Here is a 23,282-nt window from a genome sequence, read left to right as displayed (position 1 = left end):
CCTGTTATTTTGCTATTGATCCCTTCTAGAGAATTTTTAATTTCATTTATTGTGTTGTTCATCTCTGTTTGTTTGCTCTTTAGTTCTTCTAGGTCCTTGTTAAACGTTTCTTGTATTTTGTCCCTTCTACTTCCAAGATTTTGGATCATCTTTACTATCATTATTCTGAATTCTTTTTCAGGTAGACTGCCTATTTCCTCTTCATTCGTTTGGTCTGGTGGTTTTTACCTTGCTCCTTCATCTGCTGTGTGTTTTTCTGTCTTCTCATTTTGCTTAACTTACTGTATTTGGTGTCTCCTTTTCGCAGGCTGCAGGTTCATAGTTTCCGTTGTTTTTGGTGTCCTTCCCCAGTAGCTAGGGTTGGTTCAATGGGTTGTGTAGGCTTCCTCATGGAGGGGACTAGTGCCTGTGTTCTGGTGGATGAGGCTGAATCTTGTCCTTCTGGTGGGCAGGTCCACGTCTGGTGGTGTGTTTTGGGATGTTTGTGGCCTTATTATGATTTTAGGCAGCCTCTGTGCTAATGGATGGGGTTGTGTTCCTGTCCTGCTAGTTGTTTGGCATAGCGTGTCCAGAACTGTAGCTTGCTGGTTGTTGAGTGGTGCTGGGTCTTGGTGTTGAGATGGAGATCTCTGGGAGATTTTCACCATTTGATATTACGTGGAGCTGGGAGGACTCTTGTGGACCAGTGTCCTGAACTTGGCTCTCCCAACTCAGTGGCACAGCCCTGATGCTTTGCTGGAGCACCAAGAGCCTGTCCTCCACACAGCTCAGAATAAAAGGGAGAAAAAAAAGAAAGAAAGAAGATAAAATAAAGTAAAATAAAAGTTATGAAAATAAAAAATAATTATTAAGAAAAAAAAGTTTTTTAAGTAATTAAAAAAAAATGGAGAGAACCCTAGGACAAATGGTAAAAGCAAAGCTATACAGAGAAAATCACACACAGAAGCATACACACTCACAAAAAGAGAAAAAGGGGGAAAAAAAATATATATATATATCGTTGCTTCCAACGTCCACCTCCTCAATTTAGGATGATTCGTTGTCTATTCAGATATTCCAGAGACGCAGGGTACATCAAGTTGATTATGGAGATTTAATCCGCTGCTCCTGAGGCTGCTGGGCGAGATTTCCCTTTCTCTGTTCGCACAGGTCCCGGAGTTCAGCTTTGGATTTGGACCCGCCTCTGTGTGTAGGTCGCCTGAGGGCATCTTTTCTTCGCTCAGACAGTATGGGGTTAAAGGAGCAGCTGATTCAGGGTCTCTGGCTCACTCAGGCCGGGGGGAGAGAGGGGTATGGATGTGGGTCGAGCTTGCGGCGGCAGAGGCCAGCGTGACATTTCACCAGCCTGAGGTGCGCCTTGTGTTCTCCCGGGGAAAGTTGTCCCTGGATCACGGGACCCTGGCAGTGGCGGGCTGCACAGGTTCCCGGGAGAGGAGGTGTGGAGAGTGACCTGTGCTTGCACACAGGCTTCTTTGTGGCTGCAGCAGCAGTCTTAGCGTCTCATGCCCGTCTCTGGGGTCCGCGCTGGTAGCCGCCGCTCGGGCCCGTCTTTGGAGCTCCTTTAAGCAGCGCTCTTAATCCCCTGTCCTCGCACACCAGGAAACAAAGAGGCAAGAAAAAGTCTCTTGCCTCTTCGGCAGCTCCAGACTTTTTCCTGGACTCTCTCCCGGGTAGCCATGGCGCACTAGCCCCTTTTAGGCTCTGTTCACTCAGGCAACCCCAGTCCTCTCCCTGGGATCCGACCTCCGAAGCCGGAGCCTCAGCTCCCAGCCCTGACCCGTCCCTGCGGGTGAGCAGACACACCTCTCGGGCTGGTGAGTGCTGGTCGGCTCCGATCCTCTGTGCAGGAATCTCTCCGCTGTGCCCTCCGCACCCCTGTTGCTGCGTTTTCCTCCGTGGCTCTGAAACTTCCCCCACCTCTGCCACCCACAGTCTCCGCCTGCGAAGGGGCTTCCTAGTTTGTGGAAACCTTTCCTCTTTCACAGCTCCCTCCCACTGGTGCAGGTCCTGTCCCTATTCTTTGTCTCTGTTTTTTCTTTTGCCCTCCCCAAGTACGGGGGAGTTTCTTGCGTTTTGGGAGGTCTGAGGTCTTCTGCCAGCGTTCAGTAGGTGTTCTGTAGGAGTTGTTCCACATGTAGATGTATTTCTGATGTATTTGTGGGGAGGAAGGTGATCTCTGCGTCTTACTCTTCCGCCATCTTGAAGCTCCTCAAAACATATTTCTCTAAAACTCTGAAGCAATTTTTTTGTTGCCTTTGAAGCAGAAACATTTTCATGTAATAAATCTGTGAGCTATTTGTCATTGTAATCTGAATTCTTTAATCTATTATGGATAATTTATTATGGATAAATCACAATTTTTAATCTGAATAGTCTAAACGTTCAAATAATTTAAAGGAATGTCTTTGTCTAGCCTGTGTCAGAACTTATATTTCCCACTTCACATGGAGAATTTCAGATTTAATACTTCCTCTGCTTTTCCATGTGAGGGTGATATCAGCTTCATTTGTCAACAGTGCTGTTACTATTCTTTAGCTCATTTCTCTTTATCCTAATTTCCTCATCCCCAATAATCATATGGCAGTGATACCAATTTTAATATATTAATGGGATTTATATTTCATTTAAAAAAATTAGTGCCTTCCTATTTTTTTCTTTTTGGCGGTACGTGGGCCACTCACTGTTGTGGCCTCTCCCGTTGCGGAGCACAGGCTCCAGATGCACAGGCTCATCGGGCATGGCTCACGGGCCCAGCCGCTCCGCAGCATGTGGGATCTTCCTGGACCGGGGCACGAACCCGTGTCCCCTGCATCAGCAGGTGGACTCTCAACCACTGCACCACTAGGGAAGCCCAGTGCCTTCCTATTTTTTAGGTGTAGAAGAAGAGAAAATATATAGTGCTGGTTCCATGTATTTGAAATACAGTGCCCAAATACACCAAATTAGTTTCAAACAAAATTCCTATTTATGATAGAATTAACTATAATAGAGGATCATAGACATTTCCAAATCTCCCCAACTGTTAGAAACATGAAATAATTCTTGCTGACTATATTAGAAAAGGCATCCTGATCAGTTTGCAGGTAGATAATGCCCATTTAACATATGAATATTTGAACATTTCCTGTTTATAATCATAATGCCTTTCACTTATAGATGGAAATGCTTCTAGTTTTTTTTCACCCCCCAGATTTATTGAGATATAATTGACATATAACATTGTATAAGTTTAAAGTGTACAACATGTTGATTTGGTACTTTGAGTATATTGCAAAATAATTACCACCCATAGTGTTAGCTAACACCTCTATCATGTCACATAATTACCATTTTTTTTTGTGGTAAGTACATTTAAGATCTACTCGATTAGTAACTTGCAAATATATAGTACAGCATTATTAACTATAATCACCATTCTATATATTAGGTCCCCAGAACTTATTCATCTTTACTAGACGTTTGTACCCTTTGGTCAATACGTCTAGTTTTTAAAGTCCTTTCCCATGTGTTTGTTTGGTTCTCACAAATCTCAATATATATCGATATATATAACAATATATTATATATTAACTATATACATAAACTATAGTGAGAAGTGTGGTTCAGTTATCTTTGTTAAACAGAGAAAATGTAAAATGTTTATATGTTCTGTAACAGTGGTCAGCAGACTATGGCCCAGAGGCCAAATCTGACCCACCACCTGCTTTTGAAAATAATGTTTTATTGGAAGACAGCCCTGCTCATTCATTTATGTATTGCCTATTGCTGCTTTTGTTGTGCAATGGCAGAACTGAGTAGTGACAGAGACCATTAGGCTCACAAAGCTTTAAAACATTTACTATCTGGCCTCTTAATGAAAAAAAAAATTTCTAATCCTGTTCTACAGCAATTTTTCCTTAAGAACCATATTTAAATAATTAATTTAAAACTTTTTCCAACTTTATGATGTCAAAATTAATAGTGTCCAATACATGGCATATACATTTTCTATGGGAACTCTGCATACCACAAGAAGTGAACTATGGAATTTCACAGCATTTAATGCTACTATTTTATAATGTAGGAAACAGCATATCAAGATATGCATGTTAATAATAAAATAATTAGGGGAATTTTTTTTTTTTTTTTTTTTTCTGTACGTGGGCCTCTCACTGTTGTGGCCTCCCCCATTGCGGAGCACAGGCTCCGGACGTGCAGGCTCTGCGGCCATGGCTCACGGGCCCAGCCGCTCCGCGGCATGTGGGATCCTCCCGGACCGGGGCTCGAACCCGCGTCCCCTGCATCGGCAGGCGGACTCTCAACCACTGCGCCACCAGGGAAGCCCATTTAGGGGAATTTTGATTTATTGATATTGATGTGACTTTACTGAACCAGAGAAGTTCAGAAAAAGTCTCCTCTTAAAAGTGAAACTAATACAGTTCTAATTTAGTATGGTGTGCAAGTCCATTCCTATCAATATTTCAGCTTAGCTTGCGTGTAGCTAGCTCTTAACAGAAGCAATTATCAAATGATTCTTATAGTCTTAAAATAAACACTAAGGCTGATTTAACCTTACTTTTGAACATAATTTCCTACTACGGAGTTTTACACTTGAGCATAAATATCTGGCTCTTTCTTTAGAAACATCATCTTCAGACAAGATGCGCTCTAATTCTATGATATGTAATGTAAAAATGTATCAATAGATTCTCACCAGTTGAACATACAAATGAACTAAATACAGATTCTCTGGAAGGCATACATAACTTCAAATATTGCCTACCTCTTGTCTTTCTACTCTTAAGATATTTAACTTTGGAGAAATGGGAAAAACCAGACTCCCGTTTATTACTGCTAGAAATTTGAGGGAAATTTATTTCAGAACATAAAATAAAGAACTGGTGTAGATAAATGAAACACAAATGTATAGTAAAGTTAGAAGTTGTTTTTAAAAATGAAACTACAACATTTCAGGGACTTCCCTGGTGGCGCAGTGGTTGAGAATCTGCCTGCCAATGCGGGAACACGGGTTCGAGCCCTGGTCTGGGAGGATCCCACATGCCGCGGAGCAACCAGGCCCGTGAGCCACAGCCACTGAGCGTGCGCGTCTGGAGCCTGTGCTCCGCAACGCGGGGCCGCGACAGTGAGAGGCCCGCGCACCGCGATGAAGAGTGGCCCCCGCTCGCCGCAACTGGAGAAAGCCCTCGCACAGAAACGAAGACCCAACACAGCCAAAAATAAATAAACAAATTTAAATTTAAAAAAAAATATGAAACTACAACATTTTAACTGTCAGAATGCTTTCCTTTGGGGTTTTATTTTGATGTATTTCAGCTATCGAAAAATAATGGGATCTTTCCCTTAAAGACCCAAAACTCAACATCTTTCTAAAAAGAAATGCAACCAACTTTCAAGTGTCTTTTCATGGCTATACTATACTTCTTGTGGGTCTTATCAGTAGCAGTTATATTCAAGTGCTTATGGGTAGGCATCTATTCCCAAAACTTATTTCATAATATATCTTCTGAGCATTACCTTTATTTACCCGTTTTCCATTGTAACTTATAGCTTAATTAAACTAAATTAAGCTGCTTCCCTGGTGGTCCAGTGGTAAAGAATCTGCCTTACAATGCAGGGGACATGGGTTTGATCCCTGGTCAGGGAACTAAGATCCCACATGCCACGGGGCAACTAAGCCCGCGCACCACAATTACTGAGCTCGCGTGCCTCAACGAGAGAGCCTGCATGCTGCAAACTACAGAGCCCATGCACCCTGGAGCCTCTGCACCGCTGCTAGAGAAAAGAAAACCTACACACCACAACTAGAGAGAAGCCCGTGCACCACGACGAAGAGCCCGTGCACCGCAAAAAAAAAAAAAAAAAAAAAAAAAAAAAAATCCCACATGCCTCTACAAAGCTGCGTGCCACAACTAAGACCCGATGCAGCCAAAAAACAAACAAATTAAAAACATTGATGATCTACTAAATTCAAGGAATGAATACAGTTTGAAAGAAAATCTTATTTAACATTCTCTATTAGTTTCGGGCTAGATACTCTTCCCTCAAGGACTGGTCAACTGTGACAAAGTTGAATAGAGCCAAGATTAAACAAATTCTATTCTATTTGTTCATTTTCCATTCCTGCTTATACCTCAGTGGTTTCAACAGCTTTCTAGCTGGTTTCCTTTAAGAAGAAACATAATGTCATAATAGACATAAAAGTTCAATTGCTAAATACTCAGTGAATGTTAGTTCCCTTTCTTTCTTATCTTACTTCTTTACCTTTCCCTTCTCCGTCAGGATTTCCCAAGTCAAAATCACTCTCCTCACCCTTGCCAGAAAATTTTTTTCCTTTTTTAATAACAGTGTTTTTAAAGCTGGTTGATGTTGGTTCTACAGCAAAAGGGAAAGAAAGTGTGAACAGGAATCTCTCACTGCTTCTCCAGGCAAAAAAGTTCCCCTTTGATTCATTTTCTGACCTTACTTGCTTTTCAACAGTTTTTTTAAGTGACATTTTAAAGCACTTGCCTGTACCATTAAGATGATAACAACCTTATACTGAAGTTCCTCATTATGACCCTCATTAGTTTGTAAGTTTCTGGGTATCAGAAACTAAATCTTAGTACTCAATTCCTATCTGGGTCAAGTAAATCTCCTTGTACAAAAGCATGACACAACTATTAATTGAATTTAAAAAAAGTGTACATGGATTGAATGATTCTTACTTTAAGTATATTTAAAATTTTATATAATTTGTCAGTAACAAGGGCACTCCAGTCAAAAAATTAAATTTGCAGTAAGTTTTATAAATGTATTACTTTTATTTGCAAAGTTTAATTCACTAGAAATAACTTTATTTAGCAATAAATATTTCTAAAATTATATGTCTATTCATATATATATATGTATGTATATACACACACACACACACATACATGCACATAGATGAACTGGGTTTTTCACTGAGATTTTCATATTATAAATCAACTTTGTAAAATGAAAAGTTTTGTTAAAAAGATTAGTAGTATCAAAAGTTGTTTTGATCAAGCCAAATTGACAGCTAAGTCACTTTTATATTGATAACTGAGTCGTTTGTCTGATGGAGAAACCAGGAATTCTAAAAAAATTATAGACTTTGGCAGTCACATTTAAGTACTTTGCAGTTAAAAGCAGCAGCGGTTTATTTAACAAGTTGCTCGGAATCAAGTGGAACTTACTGTTTTGGTGTTTTGCCTGACTTTTTTTCCATTTACAAGTGAATCAATGCCCCGTAGATAGAAATAGTTTTTTAAATACAGCCAAAATGAAATGGCTAATTTCACCAATACATTTTATTAACTGGAATGATAGTACTCTTTAATGGCATTTGTCTGACACCAGGTTTGTGTATTTCTTCACACATTCTGTTAAATGAACACCTGCCAAAGCAAATATCTGACTGATATTTATACCAGACTGTTTCTACGTAGGAACACTATGTTACACTGCTTGCTTACTTGAAGGAATACAGAAGATTAGAAGTTGTGAATGTTGAATACAAACTTTGGTTTCTTTTTTTTGAAATGCTAACTCAAAGTAGAATTTTCAAAACTGAAATTTACTGACAATAAAAGGTACTCACAAACCAGAATCTAAATAACTCCCCCCAAATTGTTCAAATCTTTAATCAATCCTCGATACTAATTTTTATCAAACATCAAGCAATTTTTTTCAAAAGAAAGTTTCTAAAAATATTGACTCAATACAACAATAGAACACCAAAATAGTCTAGGTGTGAATCTTTTTTGATTCACTTGAGTACTGCTTGCATTATGAGGCTTTGTGGTTTATACGAAGGGTCTCTGATGATCAAGTTCATTGTTTTTAAGGTTGAGGAGACTCAAGCGCAAGCCTGAACAGAGAAAAGAGAGCAGAGCCAAGGTCAGCTTTTCTCCTGTTTCTACATGGTGCCTCCAGAATTCCTCCAAGGAGCCCTAGGAGCTACTGGTGGGGCTGTAGAAGGGCTAAGCAGGCAGGACCCCTCACTTTTCCCTCACACACTGCACTCTCTTTAATAAGGGTTATTCTGCTGCACCTCTTTTACATATTTGAAATTCTAGGTAAGAATGAGTTTGAAGAAAAAACTCTGTCCCTAAAAAACAAATCTGAAAACCACTGTATTACCTTGTGCACCATAAGGAAGAGGGGGAATATCAGACCCAAATTTGAAATGACGTCCCTGTTAGTAGCCAGCATGAGAAACACTTAGAAATTGCATTCCAAAATAAGGGAAAAGGGATCCTGAATGTAGTTTTTTTGTACAAGTAAAGCCCTATTTTATTATTTTTTTTCTTGTACATCGGTTGTTGACTTAGTGTTTCTAGAAATTTGAATTGTACAAAAATGAACAATGAATAAACAAAGTTTGGTAGAGAAACTTCCAATGTGTTTCAGAATGCAAGAAAAAGTGAGGCTTACAGAAAAGCATAAGAATAAACTAGTTAACAGAAATCAGAACAATGGAAAGTTAAATGACAGTAAGAGCACCATATGGACTAAAAGACTCAGGAAGAGCTTTCTGGAAAAGAGGCACTCAAGTAAGAGTAGAAGATAAGGGAGATGGCATTCCTGGTGGCAAGAACAACAGAGATGAAGGGGGGGAAAATCATGTTTATTGAAGAGAAAGAAGATACAACCAAACGGAGAGGACTGTTTGTGTCAGTGGGATATGAGCTTGAATTGGTAAAATGGGGTTTTATTGAAGAAGCCCCTGGAAGGTAATTGAGGACTGTACATTTAAAGTATGCATAAGGGCAATATGGTACTACCTTTGGTACTCAACAGAAGATGTGCTTTGGTGCTAGCAGGCTGGCAGTGCATTTTGAACATTCAAGGAAGTTTCTTTTATTGTGTTAAATTACAGGTGGTGGAAAAAATGTAGGTGGTACTTCAAAAGATGCTAGATTGTTTTTAGAGATTTAAAATCACATACGCAATAGGAGACACACATGGACATTTTATACTGCTCTCACAACTCTGTTGTCTGGGAAAAAAAAGCTTAGGAAGTGTACACCATGACCTAATCCATATCTTTCATGTCATATTTATGTAATATGCATAATTTAAAATTTTTGTCATCCCTTTTAAATAATTTGTAAAATAAATTAAGAAATTTTGCTTAATGGTAAGCGCTATGTGTTTGAGAAATGATATTCGAAATAAACTTGTTTCTCGTAGAGTAGAAATACTATTGGATATAGTAGAAAAACAAGATAATTACTATTAGTAGATAATTAAAACTGAAGATAATTAAAACTGAAGAAACAACTTCCCTTAAAAAGATTTGAATTAAATGACCCTGGAGAAGTGTTCTTTTCCATTTATAGCTTTTATTTCTGTTTCTTCATTATGCAAGACATGGAGACAAAATTTTACCTAGCATAAATGAATAATATAAAGGAAGAATCAATGGACTAGAAATATCCTTCCACGGTCAATCCAATGAATGGTCCCTATATTGTATGACTATTAATTTTTAGGCAGAAGCAGATAAACCATCATTTTTTATAAGCAACACATCTGTTATATAGGTTAAAATCAATCTCAAATGAAAATTATCCTACAAAAATATTTTTAACTTCTAAATATATTTCTTCAATCTCCAGTGTCTTTGGACCACCCAACTGAATGTTAAATGTTTCCATTCTTCTTTTCTTTTTCTTTTACCAAGTCCACTATGGAGGTGTGTGGCTATGCATGCATGTGCCATGGTTCTCCTTTGCTAAAGTCTGATATGGAGAAAATTATTTTTCTAAGGAGAAAAAAATTTTCCTTCTTGGGAATTACCTGGTTTTGCTGGATACTTTGATATTCTTATTGAGGGGTGTGCATGGGAAGTCCATCAAAGGGTATGTTTGAGTGAGAATAGTGGTAACTGGACAGTTTTCTAAAATGAGTGGCTTCTATAATGCAGTGTTTTAGTTTTTCTTAGAAGGCAAGCTTGGAAAGAGAGCGGAATTGCATTTAAATAAAACCGTGTTAAGAAAGGGAGGGGAGAAGAGTGATGAGATGGCTAGTTTCAGATAAGAGCATAATTTTGAAGAGTACTGATACGCCAGATAACAATGTTGATTATAATCTTCTCCTTGGTAGTCCTCCTCCATTTTCCAGACTTGTAAATCTTAGTAAAATTGACTTCACCCGCTCTGGTATTGTGTGGGTGGACCTGCCTTGAGGATGGGTGTTGGGGAAAGAGCAGAGGCTTCTTGATGTAATAACCTCTGGATGGCTCACAAGCATAAGGACACATACACATTCACAGACATGCACACACGCAGACCTGTGCATACATGCACACAAATGTATATCGCCATGTAAAAAGCACCTGTCAGCTTAAGCCATTTCCACACTGACCGGGCAAGGTTGGTTCAGGTAAAACTTACACTGGTTTTGAATCACTGTGATTGTACTCATGGTAGAAAATAGAACTTTAAGAGCATTCATAAACTAATTTGGCCCTTTGATAAATCTTTGGAAATGGATAGAAAATTCAGAACTTTTGGTACTTCCAGGGCCACACAGCCTGTGATTATAATCATTCAGAAATTTTCCATCATTTATCTTGTTTTCTTTTGCTGGAGGTTATTTTGTACTTTGGGGATATTAAGAATCAAAACTATGCATTTATATGGATAAAGGACTTCATTCTAATTCGTATTCATAACTCAAGAAACTCCATGTCAGAGTTGTTGAATTATTGCTTTTCACCATGTCTCCCTCTGCACAGTTTAGTGGATTGGATGTTCTCTAAGACCTATTCTAGTTCAGAAAATATTAGTTATTATAGGACCTCTTAGTATTATGTGTAGATGCTAATATCCAGTGGCATAAAAAGGATTCTGCTGGTAAGGAAGAAGATGGAGCAGTGATGGTTTGGCAGGTAACCAACAGTATAGGTTACCAAGGCAAATCTGAATTTTTGTTGACTAAAACATAATTTCCTCTAATATTAAGTAGTTAGTTCTATAACAGTATGTAATTTAGCCTGCCTTCTGATTCAGGGATAGGATTTTTTTCTATAAACATTTATTTTTTGTTTCTGAGGCTCTTAACATTGTTAGAACAGGGAAAGCACACATCAATGCATATGAAATTATTAACATAATTTTTATTAAGTATTCTGAACTAAGAGAAGGAGATAGCTCGTTTGCACATTTCCCCTTTTCTACATCATTCTTAGGGCACATGTTAGAGGTTCTCCATGTACATGGTTGCTGGCTCCTTCTCCTTTATATTAGCTGTTCACATTACCCATGGCCAAAACCTCAATTTCCTGTGTTCCCTTCCTCCTTCCAGTTTCCCACCTTTTAAAACATATCCATATCCTTGGAGCCCTATTTGTACTTATGTGATAATGGTTTTATATGGGCTAGATTAACTGTGCTAATATTTACTTTGCTAATGTGTTGGACCTCTAAGGTAATTTAAGGCTTTAATTGTTTCAAAAGTTCAACCCCTTTAAAAATCTCTTCAGGAATGCTGCCAGTTTACACATCTTGATGGAATGGCCATTTTGGCTTCCCTATCACACTCACAGAAGCAGGTGGCTACAAGAAACGTTGGTTGGCCTGTATGACTCCACTGTCTGGAGTCTGTTCATTATGTCAGCCTGATCTCTCATCTTACGCCATCTCTCATTCCCTCATCAAACTCACATTGCAAATTGCTGGTTTCTGCAGCCATTTTCTCCACCCTGTTTCCTGTGTCATCTTGAGTGATTCATATGTGACTTCAATATTTATAGAGATGCCCCACCCAACACCCTGAACTCATTATTTCTTGACCTCCTCTGCTGCTCAGGCCTTTTAACTCCTTTGGATCTCAGTGATCTACTACCAGTGCTATACCCCAGTGCTACCTTGTCTTCCCCAGAAACTCATCTCTCTTAATTACATTTCTTAATCATACTGTCTTAATCTGTGTTCCTGCTTCTTCCAACTATCCCTATTCTTTACTTCTAGCAAACTAACTCTTTGGCTCATAAAGAATCTAAAACCTTAGGAAAACAGCAAAGATTCAAGTCTCTGAGCCCCTCTATGACCCTGCTTCTTTATCCTCTGCCCTACCTCTTCCATCCAGTCTGCATTCTGTGGTTTATCTCACCAACTAATGTCTCTACTATCATCACACTCAAGCTCTGAGCTCCTCTCCTGGAGGAATCTAAACTTTTGTCTCTTGAAATTCCACACCTACGTACCTAAGCCTGCCAAATAAAGTTATATCATTGCCATCAGCATTGTAAAGTGGTTAAGAGCATGGACTCTGGAGCCTGACCACCAAAGCTCAGTTCCTGGCTCCTCCACTTACTAGCTGGGTGCCCTTAGCAAAACAGCGTGACCACTTTGTGCCTCATTTTCTTCATCTGTAAGAAGGTAATAATAACTGAACACATCTCATAGAGATGCTATGATGAATAAATGAGCTAATATTTATAAGGTGCTTAGAGAGGTATGTAACTGTTAAATAAACAAGTATTCTACTTCTCCCTTGTAGTTTTTATTCCATTTTTAATAACAGCTATTTCAAAACTTCACTCTCTTTAATTCTCCTAAAAGCTCACTCTCCATCACTTCAACAGATGATCTGTCCTCATTCTCAGAGTACATATAGGACAGTAGGTGTGAATTCCTTTAAATTATCTTACCCTAGAAATTTAACTACATTGGTGCATTTATATCTCTTTCCAATCTAAAAGAAAGAAATCACCTGCTAAAATTAAGTTTCCTCCCTTCAAATACCTAACCTTTTCTGTGTATATTTAACCTTTCTCTGTCTACTTGTTCCTTTCTTTAACCAGTAAACATGTTTTAATTCCCATGCATTCCCCTCAAAAAATAACCAAAAATCCTTCTTCAACTCTACATTTCCTTTTAGCTATTTTCCTATCTTCGTCTTTCTCTTCATCAGATGCCTACATTTCCTGTTTCTACCTTTACCTCTTTCATGACTATGTTACTCAGAAATGATAGTAATTGTAAGAAGGTCTAATATTAAAATCAAGTGGGAATAAACTTCAAGGGATCAAAACTTTAGAACTTGGCTTTTTCCCAACCTTAACCAGACACAGATATTCATGATCTTGAATGCTCGTATATTTATATAACGGCTTTCCTGCTCTTTTGTTCTACCATAACGAATTAATTGTTATCATTTGACTACCCCTGCTATTTCCTGTTTCCCTCTTCTAAAAAGAATTAGCCCTACAGACTCCCACTACAATCAAGGCTTCACTCTTCACCATTCCACCACAATTACTGTCAAGGTCAGCAATAACATCTCGATTTCCAAATCCAGAGGTCAATTCTCAGTGTTCATCTTAATCAACTTCTCAGGAAGTTGGTAGAATTTACCATTTCCTCTTCTTTAAAACCTTTTTTTTTCAGTTGCCTTCTGGATACCACTTTCAGTTCTCTTCCTACCTTGCTAGTTGATCTTTCTTAGCCTCCTCTGATGGATGCTTCTCAATTATCTGCCTCTAAAATGTGAAGTACCCCCAAGACACTATCCTTAGATAGCTCTTCTTAACATTCTTCACCAATTCCCCCATGGTGGCCCCAGCTAATTTCTGAGCTTTAGATACCACCTATATGCTGATGACTCCTAAACTTATGTGCTAGTCCACATTTTCCCCTTGAACTCTATACTCGTATCTCCAAATGCTTACTCAATATATCCACTTAGATGTCTAACAGGCTTTTCAAACTTAACACACTGAACAAACTTTTATTTCTCCCAGAACTCCTCCACCTTTAATCTTCTTCATTTCAGTCAGAGAGAGTGTATGAACTTAATAGTTTATACTGGTAAAAGAACGAAAGCCGGTGAAGGAGACTGGGAAGTAGTAAAATGTAAGATCAAGAAAGAAATGTGAGGCATAATCAATCCTGACAAGAGCTATAAAGATACCTATAAAATTAGGGCTGAAAGGATCCACTAGACTTGACACTTTATAGGTCATGATGACTACTGCCTTAATAGGCTTAGAATAGCTTACTTGGGAAATAGGAAGAAAGCTGACCAGAATCATATAGAAAAAATGGCTGTCTGATATTAATGATGCCAAACACACACACACACACGCACACACACTCACCCTTACAATATTTAAGCCAAACTTTCATTCAGAGTTCCACACCTTTGTACTGTAATTTCTCTTTTTTTTTTTTTTTTTTTTGATGTGGACCATTTTAAAAGTCTTTTTTGAATTTGTTACAATATTGCTTCTGTTTTACGTTTTGGTTTTTCAGCCATGAGGCACGTGGGATCTTAGCTCCCCGACCGGGGATTGAACCCATACCCCCTGCACTGGAAGGCAAAGTCTTAACCACTGGACTGCCAGGGAAGTCCCTGTATTGTATTTCTGACTGCTTGGGGCTACATCTCTTATATGTATTATAAGTACCTCATATCTAATATGTCCAATAATGAACTCATTTCCTTTCTTCTCTGTTCTCCTTACTCTCAAACAAATTAATGCCTAATCATTCTAAATTCTCTATCATGTTGAATGACACCAATACCTATCCATTACCTAAAGTACAAAGCAAACCTGGGGATCATTCTATTTCTTCCTCCCCACCCACTTCTAATCTGTCAAATCTGATTGCAGCCCTTATCTCCACTGGTCTAACTCAAGTCTTTATAAACCTCCGTCCTCCAACCCCTGCCACCAAACTAATAAGCCTCCTACCTGGTTCCCTTGCCTGAGGCTTTCCCATGCCCTATTCTTTCAACTGTATAGTTACAGTTATCTTTCAGTAAAGCACTTTAGTTAAAAACTGAAAGCTGCTTCTAACTTCACACTGGCAGTAATACACTCCCTTAAAATAGCACACCAAGGCCTTTAAAATTTGGCTCTCACCTACCATTTCAACCTCAGTCTATGACAGTTCCTCACTTGCCTTAACGTAATCAAACTGAAAAATACACTGCATGGGGTCAGACACATACTTCCCACACTTCTATCTCTGGAATACCTAGAGCTTTCAAAGTTCAAATAAGTTTTTATCCTTAAATTGTAAATACAATTTTTAAAAGTTTGAAAAATAAAAGAAAAAAATTTAGCCACAATATTGTCATTTAACAGAACATGTTTGTTTCCCTCCTAACGTTCCTCTCTGAAAGTACATATTTGTAAACATATAATTTTGCTTAAGATTCTCACATATTTTATTTAGCTATTCCTTGTTATGTTGCAGAAAAGAAATATCAAAAATTATAAAATTTATTTTGATAAAAAGAAATAAATGGGGCTTCCCTGGTGGCGCAGTGGTTGAGAGTCCGCCTGCCGATGCAGGGGACACGGGTTTGTGCCCCGATCCGCGAAGATCCCACATGCCGCGGAGCGGCTAGTCCCGTGAGCCATGGCCGCTGAGCCTGCGCGTTTAGAGCCTGTGCTCCGCAACGGGAGAGGCCACAACAGTGAGAGGCCCGCATACCACACACACAAAAAAGAAATGAAAGAAAAAAGAGGAAAAAAAACAAGGATGGGGACAGAATCGAGCCATGAATAAAGTTTAAGATGCATTCCATGATGACCTACTCATCTACCATGAGTGAGCCACACATTTGGCTTTCAATTTTCTAGCTGCCAATGTGAAAAGAGAAACTCTGTCAGTTATCTAACTCCCAGTGCCCGTGAGATTAACCAAAAATGTCCTGGTAATTTTAACTCTTCTTGGAACAAATATTGTGAAAAGATATTTCTCCTGAAGGGAATACAGGGTGATATACTTAACAGCCTGTGGGAAGATTCTTTATTGGAGATGGTACATCTCATTTCATGTCACTGCTCAAATCAAGAATCAGTATAGGCAGATGCCATTGCACAAATCATAGAGTAATTCTGTAAAAACCATCTTCTTAGAAATCATTTGATACTATCAAGGCACCCAGCTCTTTGCTGGTCTGCTTTAAATCATGAGTAAATATAATATATTGAAATACTCACATATCATATATGTTAGTCACAGTAGTGACTGACATTTATCCTTTAGAAAAACTTTCTGAATATAGTTTCTCTTCAAGATAGAGTTTAAAATAGTTCTTAGGTGAAATCTTAAAACGTCATGTCCCATACCGGGCAGTTGAAGCTTGCTTGGAAGATCAGATTTTAGGTTGAGAAGCAATAACTCCCTCTTTTTGATCAGGAACGTTGTTCCCTTTGAGAAAGTCCTCTGAGTGCAAGAATGTGGCTGGGCCAGGGATGTTACAGTCTTGGGCTTTTGCATCTAATAAAGAACAGAATGTTATCCTAGAAGGACTCAAACATAACCTGAATAACATACTTGTTTGCAGAGATTCTCACTGTCTCCAACCTTGAGTCCTCTCCAGAAATATGCATAGGTGGAGCTACAGATTTTGGGCCAGAAGTATCAACTTTACTTCTGTAATATTACATGCTAGTAAGAAACCTGAATACTCAAATCTTTGTTTTTACATTCTCTGAGTTTTTCAGAAGATTTGGTGAGATAAAAACAATTTTTCTACCTTTGCCTTTGTGTTTGCAGGACTGTTGAGTTATGGATTCTCGTCCCTCAATAATTCTGTCACTAAGATGGCCGACCTTAGGCAGGCTTCTTAAAATTTCTGAGCTTAGTTCTCCTCCCTTGTGAAATGAGGGAGTCTTAGTAGGTAATCGCCTCCCTTGAATTCCCTCTGCCCATCAGCTGTAAGTGAAGAATCCCCTCAGTTTGATAACAGTAAGTGGTTGCTAATGTTTCCCTAACAGCGGACCTGGAGTATCTAAGACAGTCACACATCTTGGCTAAGAGCATGGGCTTTGCAGGGGAAAAGTCCTGGTTCCACTCTGCCCCTTACTAGTATGTGGCCTGGGGCAAGTATTAACCTCTCTGAAGCTCAGTTTCCCTTCTGTAAAGTGAAAGTAATATAAGCTCTTATAGAGTTGTACTAAATGAGACAGTATAAATCCAGGTATAAATACTGTGTCTGGAACAAAGCAAGTGCTCAATCAAAACTATCCATTTTTATTATTACCCTGGGTCCACTGAAATAATCGCTCTTCTAACAGCATTTCTCCAAGTTGAATATCAGCACTAGTGTAATTACAGTGTTTAAAGGTTTTAATTACAGTGTTTAAAGGTTTTAAGGTGCCAACTTGAGTTGACTTGTTTTAGAAAAAAATTGGAAAGACGTAGGCTCAGGGAAATTTTTAAAAATTAAGCAAAACAACCTGTGTGCTGACCTTTACCCTGTAGTTCTTTTATTTAATAACCGTCTGTTAGCAAAATCACTTTAAGCTGTTTGATTAGTCCTAATGTAATCCAGGCCAAATACGCTACCTAACAGCAATAATAAACTTTTTCGCCTCAAAGAAATTTTAATGGCATTTGCTTTACTTTTCTGTTTGTTTTGAAACAAGATTGTGAAGAAGTTCTTAGTTTGGGGTTCCCATCAATAGATGTTTAGTCCTTTTAACTTTTGATCATATGTAGATTATATTTCAATACAACTAAGTACAATAAAATCATTCTTAGATAGCAGAGATAAGCTTTGAAGGCTAAGTATTTATTTTATAATTTTAAAGCAATTGTTTACCCACAAAAGAAAAGGAAAAAAATTCCCCCAAATGTGGGAAACCGGAGTTCTTTGCTGTGCTCTTAACTACAGCAGGAAATACGTGTTTGTTTATTATGACCCTAGTGCTTCCATAGCCAGATTAACATTCAAACACAGAGTTTTTATTCCTCTTAACCAACAATTGTCACCCTGACTGTGGAAACTGATAATTTGCAGGGAGTTCGAGAAGAATACTTGTATAATTACATCCACTAGAGCCTGGCTTGTACCCACAACTTGGCGATAAATTCTTTGTGAACAGAGAACACTTCTAAGAGTAGGTCCCCCTACAGGGTGTATTAATTAACACGCGGTAATGTGCTGGGTCAACCTTTGTCAAACATGACTTTCAAGGACTATCAAATTTTATAGCAAAAGAGTTCAGAATTGCCATTATATGTTAAGTAAGTCTCCTTGTTGATTCTAGGTTTTTCCTCATTCATGAGATGTGAGCCTCAACTGATTTGTAACCGGTTGTGAAAGAGTAATCACTTGTATTGCTGCTAGAAAGTTCTCTGCAGGATAAAAGGTGAGTAATATATTTTATAGATAGATAAATAAGACTCTACACTGATGCTTAAGTCCTGAATACCTGCATGTTAAAACCCCAAATTTATCAAGCCATTGTAGAGACATATTAATTCAATTTTAAAAGTTCTTAGGGGGTTTCCCTGGTGGCGCAGTGGTTGAGAGTCCGCCTGCCGATGCAGGGGACAAGGGTTCGTGCCCCAGTCTGGGAGGATCCCACATGCCGTGGAGCGGCTGGGCCCGTGAGCCATGGCCGCTGGGCCTGCGCGTCCGGAGTCTATGCCCCGCAACAGGAGAGGCCACAACAGTGAGAGGCCCGTGTACCGCAAAAAAAAAAAAAAAAAAGTTCTTAGGAACCAGCTTATTATTTTCTGTCTCTATAGCTGTTATTTCCTTCAATATTTTATTATTGGATTAACTCTCATAGAACTTCACTTATTTTAAAAGCAATTTTAAAGGATTGCTTACTGAATTTATACACAACTTTATTTTCTTAATACACAACTTTCTAAAAATTGCTTATAATCATTATTTGTTTGCCAAAATGATTTAATCAGAGGAAAGAGATTATTAAGTGGATACATCTTATAGCTTCTGAATTAAGGGAGACACAAAGGGGGATTTAAAACTGTCACTAAGCTCTAAGGGATCTACTGGCCCTGCCCACCAATACAGTGCTGGTGGAAATTGAGTGTCCTTGTTTTGACGGCCTACCTGCTCAATCTTGTACTTTTTGGTTAGTGATGGTAAGGAAAGTTGGTGGAGCTGAATGTAAAGAATAGCCAAAAATGGTTTAGCAGAATCCTGTCTGAATCTGGCAGAAACCCTGCTTTCTCCCCATTTTGTCCACCCTCAAACTTGCCAAGCCTTGTTCACTTTGGCTTTATTTTAAAAATGCATTTCTGGTGAGTGAGGAAAGGTTTTGTACTGTGTTTTCAATGACTCACCCAAAATAACTCCATTGAACTTTTAAACGGTCCTGTTCTGAATGCAGATTGTGTTTGTTCTGAGATGGGCATGAAGGGGCTGCAGAATGGAGATTAGAGAGGGGAAATGTGGTGGGATAGGCCAGTGCAGTTTATATTTATTCAGGTTCAGGAACACATCAGAATTACTTTTTAAAAAGACATTGTGTGTGTGTGTGTGTGTGTGTGTGTGTGTGTGGTGTGTTTTAAAAAAACATTTATGAGGTCTGTACCCTTTAAAGCTTTTAAAGATACATCGTATTACATAGATACGTGGTTCATCTAGTTACCAACCTTTTTTCTGATCCTCATAAAATGTGGAAGGGGAGATTTACATGTAAATATATAATTCCAAATATATGCATAGTGAAATCATTTTTTTACAGTTCTAAATGCCTTCAAATAGGAAGAATCATATAGGCAACATAAGAGCTAGAAATTAATCTTAAATTAGGAAAAAAAGTGTATCAATAAATTGATCATATGAAAGTAGTGTTAAAACTCGAAAATGCAATAATGACTCCCTCTTGTTTTGTTGTGTACCGCAGAAAAACGTTTTATATCAAGTGGCATAGATTGAGCATCTGATATCAATAAATATACCTTTTCCAAAGCTTTTATGATTCAAAATATCAGAGACCTTTAAAAACAATATTTTAGGGCAGGACTGAAAAGAAAATGAAGAAAAGGACTGATCTAAACATGAGCATTAAAGCTTCACAGATGAATTAAAAACATTTTGGCTTCCCCATGTGTTACTATGTCCAGTTATAAGGATTTCAAAACCTCCTTTGAGTTGTTTCATGAATTTATGAAACAGACCAAATAAAGCTTATTCTGTTATATAATCTTGCTTCACCCATTGTTGATGAAGAATAGATGAGCCATTCTCACCTGTTGCTCAGAAACACCAGAGAATTGAGCCACTGAAAAGAAAACAAGCAGTCTAACAACGTTTTACCATGGAGAGGGTAAATTTAGCACTATGTGGCAAACTGAAGAAATTGTGATCTGGGAACGGTGAAATGAATGATAAACGACAAATTTTAGCATGCACAAAATCAGAAAGTATATAAACTTACCCAGATTATGTAAATAATTTGCAAGGCAAAGTTCCAGTGGTATTAACACCTGCTTCTTCCCATGTGTACCTGGGAGAATGAAGGAAATCAAAATAGATGGTTTTGCTATGTTAATGCTTACTTATGAGGACAATGAACTAGTATAATAAGAGTTTTTGCTAATGTGGAAAAACCCAAAAGTATAGGTAATAGGTTTATAGACCTTAAATATTTAATTTTATTACTTTAAAATATACACAATAACCAGAAATATTTTAATGGTTAATAATGACAAAGAAATATATCAAAAAATCAGTCTAAGTCAGACTAACCACCTTTCCTCATAGTTCAATTACATGATTTGTAAATAAACCTTTGAAAGTTTTTGAAGAATTCATTCATTCAGTAACATTTCCCTTTTATCCTCTTTTATCCTATTGTAAATCATCCCACTGGTATCCCTGGAAATGTTAACAGTTATGTTGAGGGGGCCCAAAACATTACATGTCGAAATGAATTTTAGAAATGCTGGGTTAAGCAAAGTTAAACAGTTTTATTTTAAAAAAATAAATCTTGAAAACTTCGCAAGTCTTTAACATTCACTGCGACTGGGATGGGCTTGGGGGAGGTGAAAATATGCAGAGTTTACCAAACTTACTTTATACAGAATTCTTTCCTCCAGGCAATTCTATTATTAAGACAAAAGGGATCTGGGAGGTGTAAGGTAAATAGAATGGCAGATTAAATAAAAAGTGTAGCATTTTATATTTCAATTTGGTAAACTGCAGCACTATACCACTCTCTGATCAGATTCCTAATTACTAAGATTTTGATGCACAAAATAAAATTTTTAATTATGTAAAGACTAAAGAAACAATACCTTAACTAGAACCAAAATGCCTTAGCTTACCTAGTAGTAAATCTTGTTTTGTAATTTGGAGGCATGTGTTAAGGCCTAGAAAAGCAAAAAATAAGTAATTAATTAAACTGAGCATAATGTTTCACTTTTGATATATGCTTTTACCATTTAAAATTGCCTAATTTAACTAGTCTGTTTTCTGTCCTAGCCTGAATTTATGCCATTTAAAAAATTCAGCTGCATAAGCATGAAGACAGATGCCATTTACTATAAGAATAATCCCCCCATATAAAATTAACTGATTTTTGTCTGCTGCGATATAATAATGCCTAGAGCTATACTGAGCAACCACTTTATTTCATATAATCCTCACATCACCTTGGGAAGGTAGTTATCATGATTGCAACTTCACAGATGAGGAATGTGATATCCAGAGATATTAGCTGTCTTACCCTAGGCCATACAACTAGAAAGAGACAGAAACTGATTTCAAACTTCAGTCTGACACCAAAGACCCTACTGTTCCCACTACATCATGCTGGATGGGATTATCCACGTCTAACATAAATGTATTTCTTCCTCCACCTTGTAGGCTTTAGTAACTCAGACATTATTCTTTCTGTAGAACTTCTGCAACGTTGATTGGCAGTAGGTCTACAATACAGTACTTGTTTAGAAAAAAAAATCCTTGCTGAAGCAAGCAAACAACTAGACTCTCCTCAGGTGTAGTATGGCATTCATTTCTGAATAAATTAAATACCTTGGGCAGTTTTCTAAAATCTCAAAGTTGAGAATACAATTAAAACCCCTTACTTTTCAAAATAGCTTACTGTTTCAAGGATTTCCTTCTTTATTAGTTCTGTATCCTCAACATTTTACATTAAAATTATCATGTAGAAGAAAACATATGATTGTGCTATTGGTGATTCAAGAATTGCTGTACTCTATTCTAATGTTACCTGCTGGCAATTTTTCCCACTTTCTTTATCATTTGACTTGGTGGTTTGGTTTTTAAATATAAAATGTGGTTCATTATTCTCAAAAATTCTTTATTGTCTTAAAGTATTTAAACAACAAAACTAAGTAAAAGGTAATAGGCCATAGAGAAACAACATAAAGCAAGTAAATATTTTATCCATTTGACAGTCCATTCTGAAGAATGTAAAGCATAGAAAATTTACCTCAAGAGAACTCAATGTTCCTTGTGGGATTAGCACTGTACTAAAAGTGTAAGGTGTGCAAGAAGAATATAGAATAACATTCTTTAGTCTCCATTTACAGTCTGCCTAGGAAGTCAAACATACCCTCAGAAGCCAGTCATATTATTTACTGCACAGTTCAGTCCCAAAATAAATGAGACAGACATTCAGTTATATACCAGGGAATTGTGGAAAAGATATGACCAGAGGTGGTGGAAAGATGTAGTCCAGGAAAAGTTCTGGATCAGCTGGATCTTGAAGATCATTAAGGTATTGGACAGAAAGAACAGGAATGAAATGAGAGGCTAGGATAGAGAGTTAGCAACAGCATGTGGAAATGATGGAACTGGGTAGGGTGGGGTCCATCAGGGCCCTGAATGAAACTGAAGACAGCATACTTTGTTCTGTGTGGCTTCTGACCAGCCCTTTCAGTGCCTTCTCTCCAGGTATCTACCTCACTTGCTTTCCTGCTCATCTTTCCTACAGGCAGCTAGACACTGGCCTATTTTGAAGGACCATTAAACTGTTAGCTGCATTTTGCTATTGGACTCTTGAAGGCTGGAAAGCTTTTCAGATTCAAAGAAAAAATTTTTTAAGATTCAAAGAAAAAATAGTGAAATGGCAAGGCAATGAGATACCAGTATCCCTGTTCTAGCTCCCCCTCATATTTCACAGTATAAGGCCCAGAATGATATTATGATGGTTCTGGGAAGTTTGTCTGGATCTTGGATATGATGTTGAATAGGATTTTATAGTCTTTCTGCTAATAAGATTTTAAAAATAACAAAAGGGACTGCTCAAACTCATTTTTAAAATGTTCTAAACCTTTACATCATTTGTATCTTGTAGCACCAAAATCCAAGCAAGTATTTCTACTTTTTCCCAGCTGTTCTTGCTCTATTTTCCTTCACCTCTCTATGTCTAATTTCAATGTGGAATTTCCAAATTAAATCTTTCATACATAACATGACCACAATAAATAACTTTCTTAAGCGTGAAAGGAGCACTCCACGAAGCTTAGTCTTTTCCAGTTTTGATATTTTGACAAGAAATACCAATTACGCGCCTCTTTCTC

At 37.8% G+C, this 23,282-nt stretch overlaps 2 long non-coding RNA genes across 4 annotated transcripts in view; one reads left to right on the top strand and one right to left on the bottom strand.

The window, feature by feature from the left end:
* The window catches only part of LOC141279165 (uncharacterized), a 205,327-nt gene that overhangs the window by 181,724 nt on the left and 321 nt on the right, over window positions 1-23,282 (bottom strand). The window contains exons 1-3 of one of the 3 annotated variants that reach the window (XR_012333043.1): window positions 21,387-23,234; window positions 21,060-21,104; window positions 20,171-20,239 (exon numbers count right to left, since the gene is read on the bottom strand). This is a non-coding gene — a long non-coding RNA (uncharacterized lncRNA). Of the gene's footprint in view, window positions 1-20,170; window positions 20,240-21,059; window positions 21,105-21,386; window positions 23,235-23,282 lie in introns of those variants that run through there. The other 2 variants (XR_012333044.1, XR_012333046.1) reach the window with 2 other exon arrangements.
* LOC109549361 (uncharacterized) overlaps window positions 1-23,282 on the top strand; it is a 61,121-nt gene that overhangs the window by 37,651 nt on the left and 188 nt on the right. The window contains exon 2 of the long non-coding RNA XR_002175650.3: window positions 18,023-18,124. This is a non-coding gene — a long non-coding RNA (uncharacterized lncRNA). The remainder of the gene's footprint in view (window positions 1-18,022; window positions 18,125-23,282) is intronic.

This window comes from Tursiops truncatus, chromosome 7 (assembly GCF_011762595.2).
Source record: "Tursiops truncatus isolate mTurTru1 chromosome 7, mTurTru1.mat.Y, whole genome shotgun sequence".
NCBI lineage: Eukaryota > Metazoa > Chordata > Mammalia > Artiodactyla > Delphinidae > Tursiops > Tursiops truncatus.
This window is presented reverse-complemented; position numbering and strand designations above follow the sequence as displayed.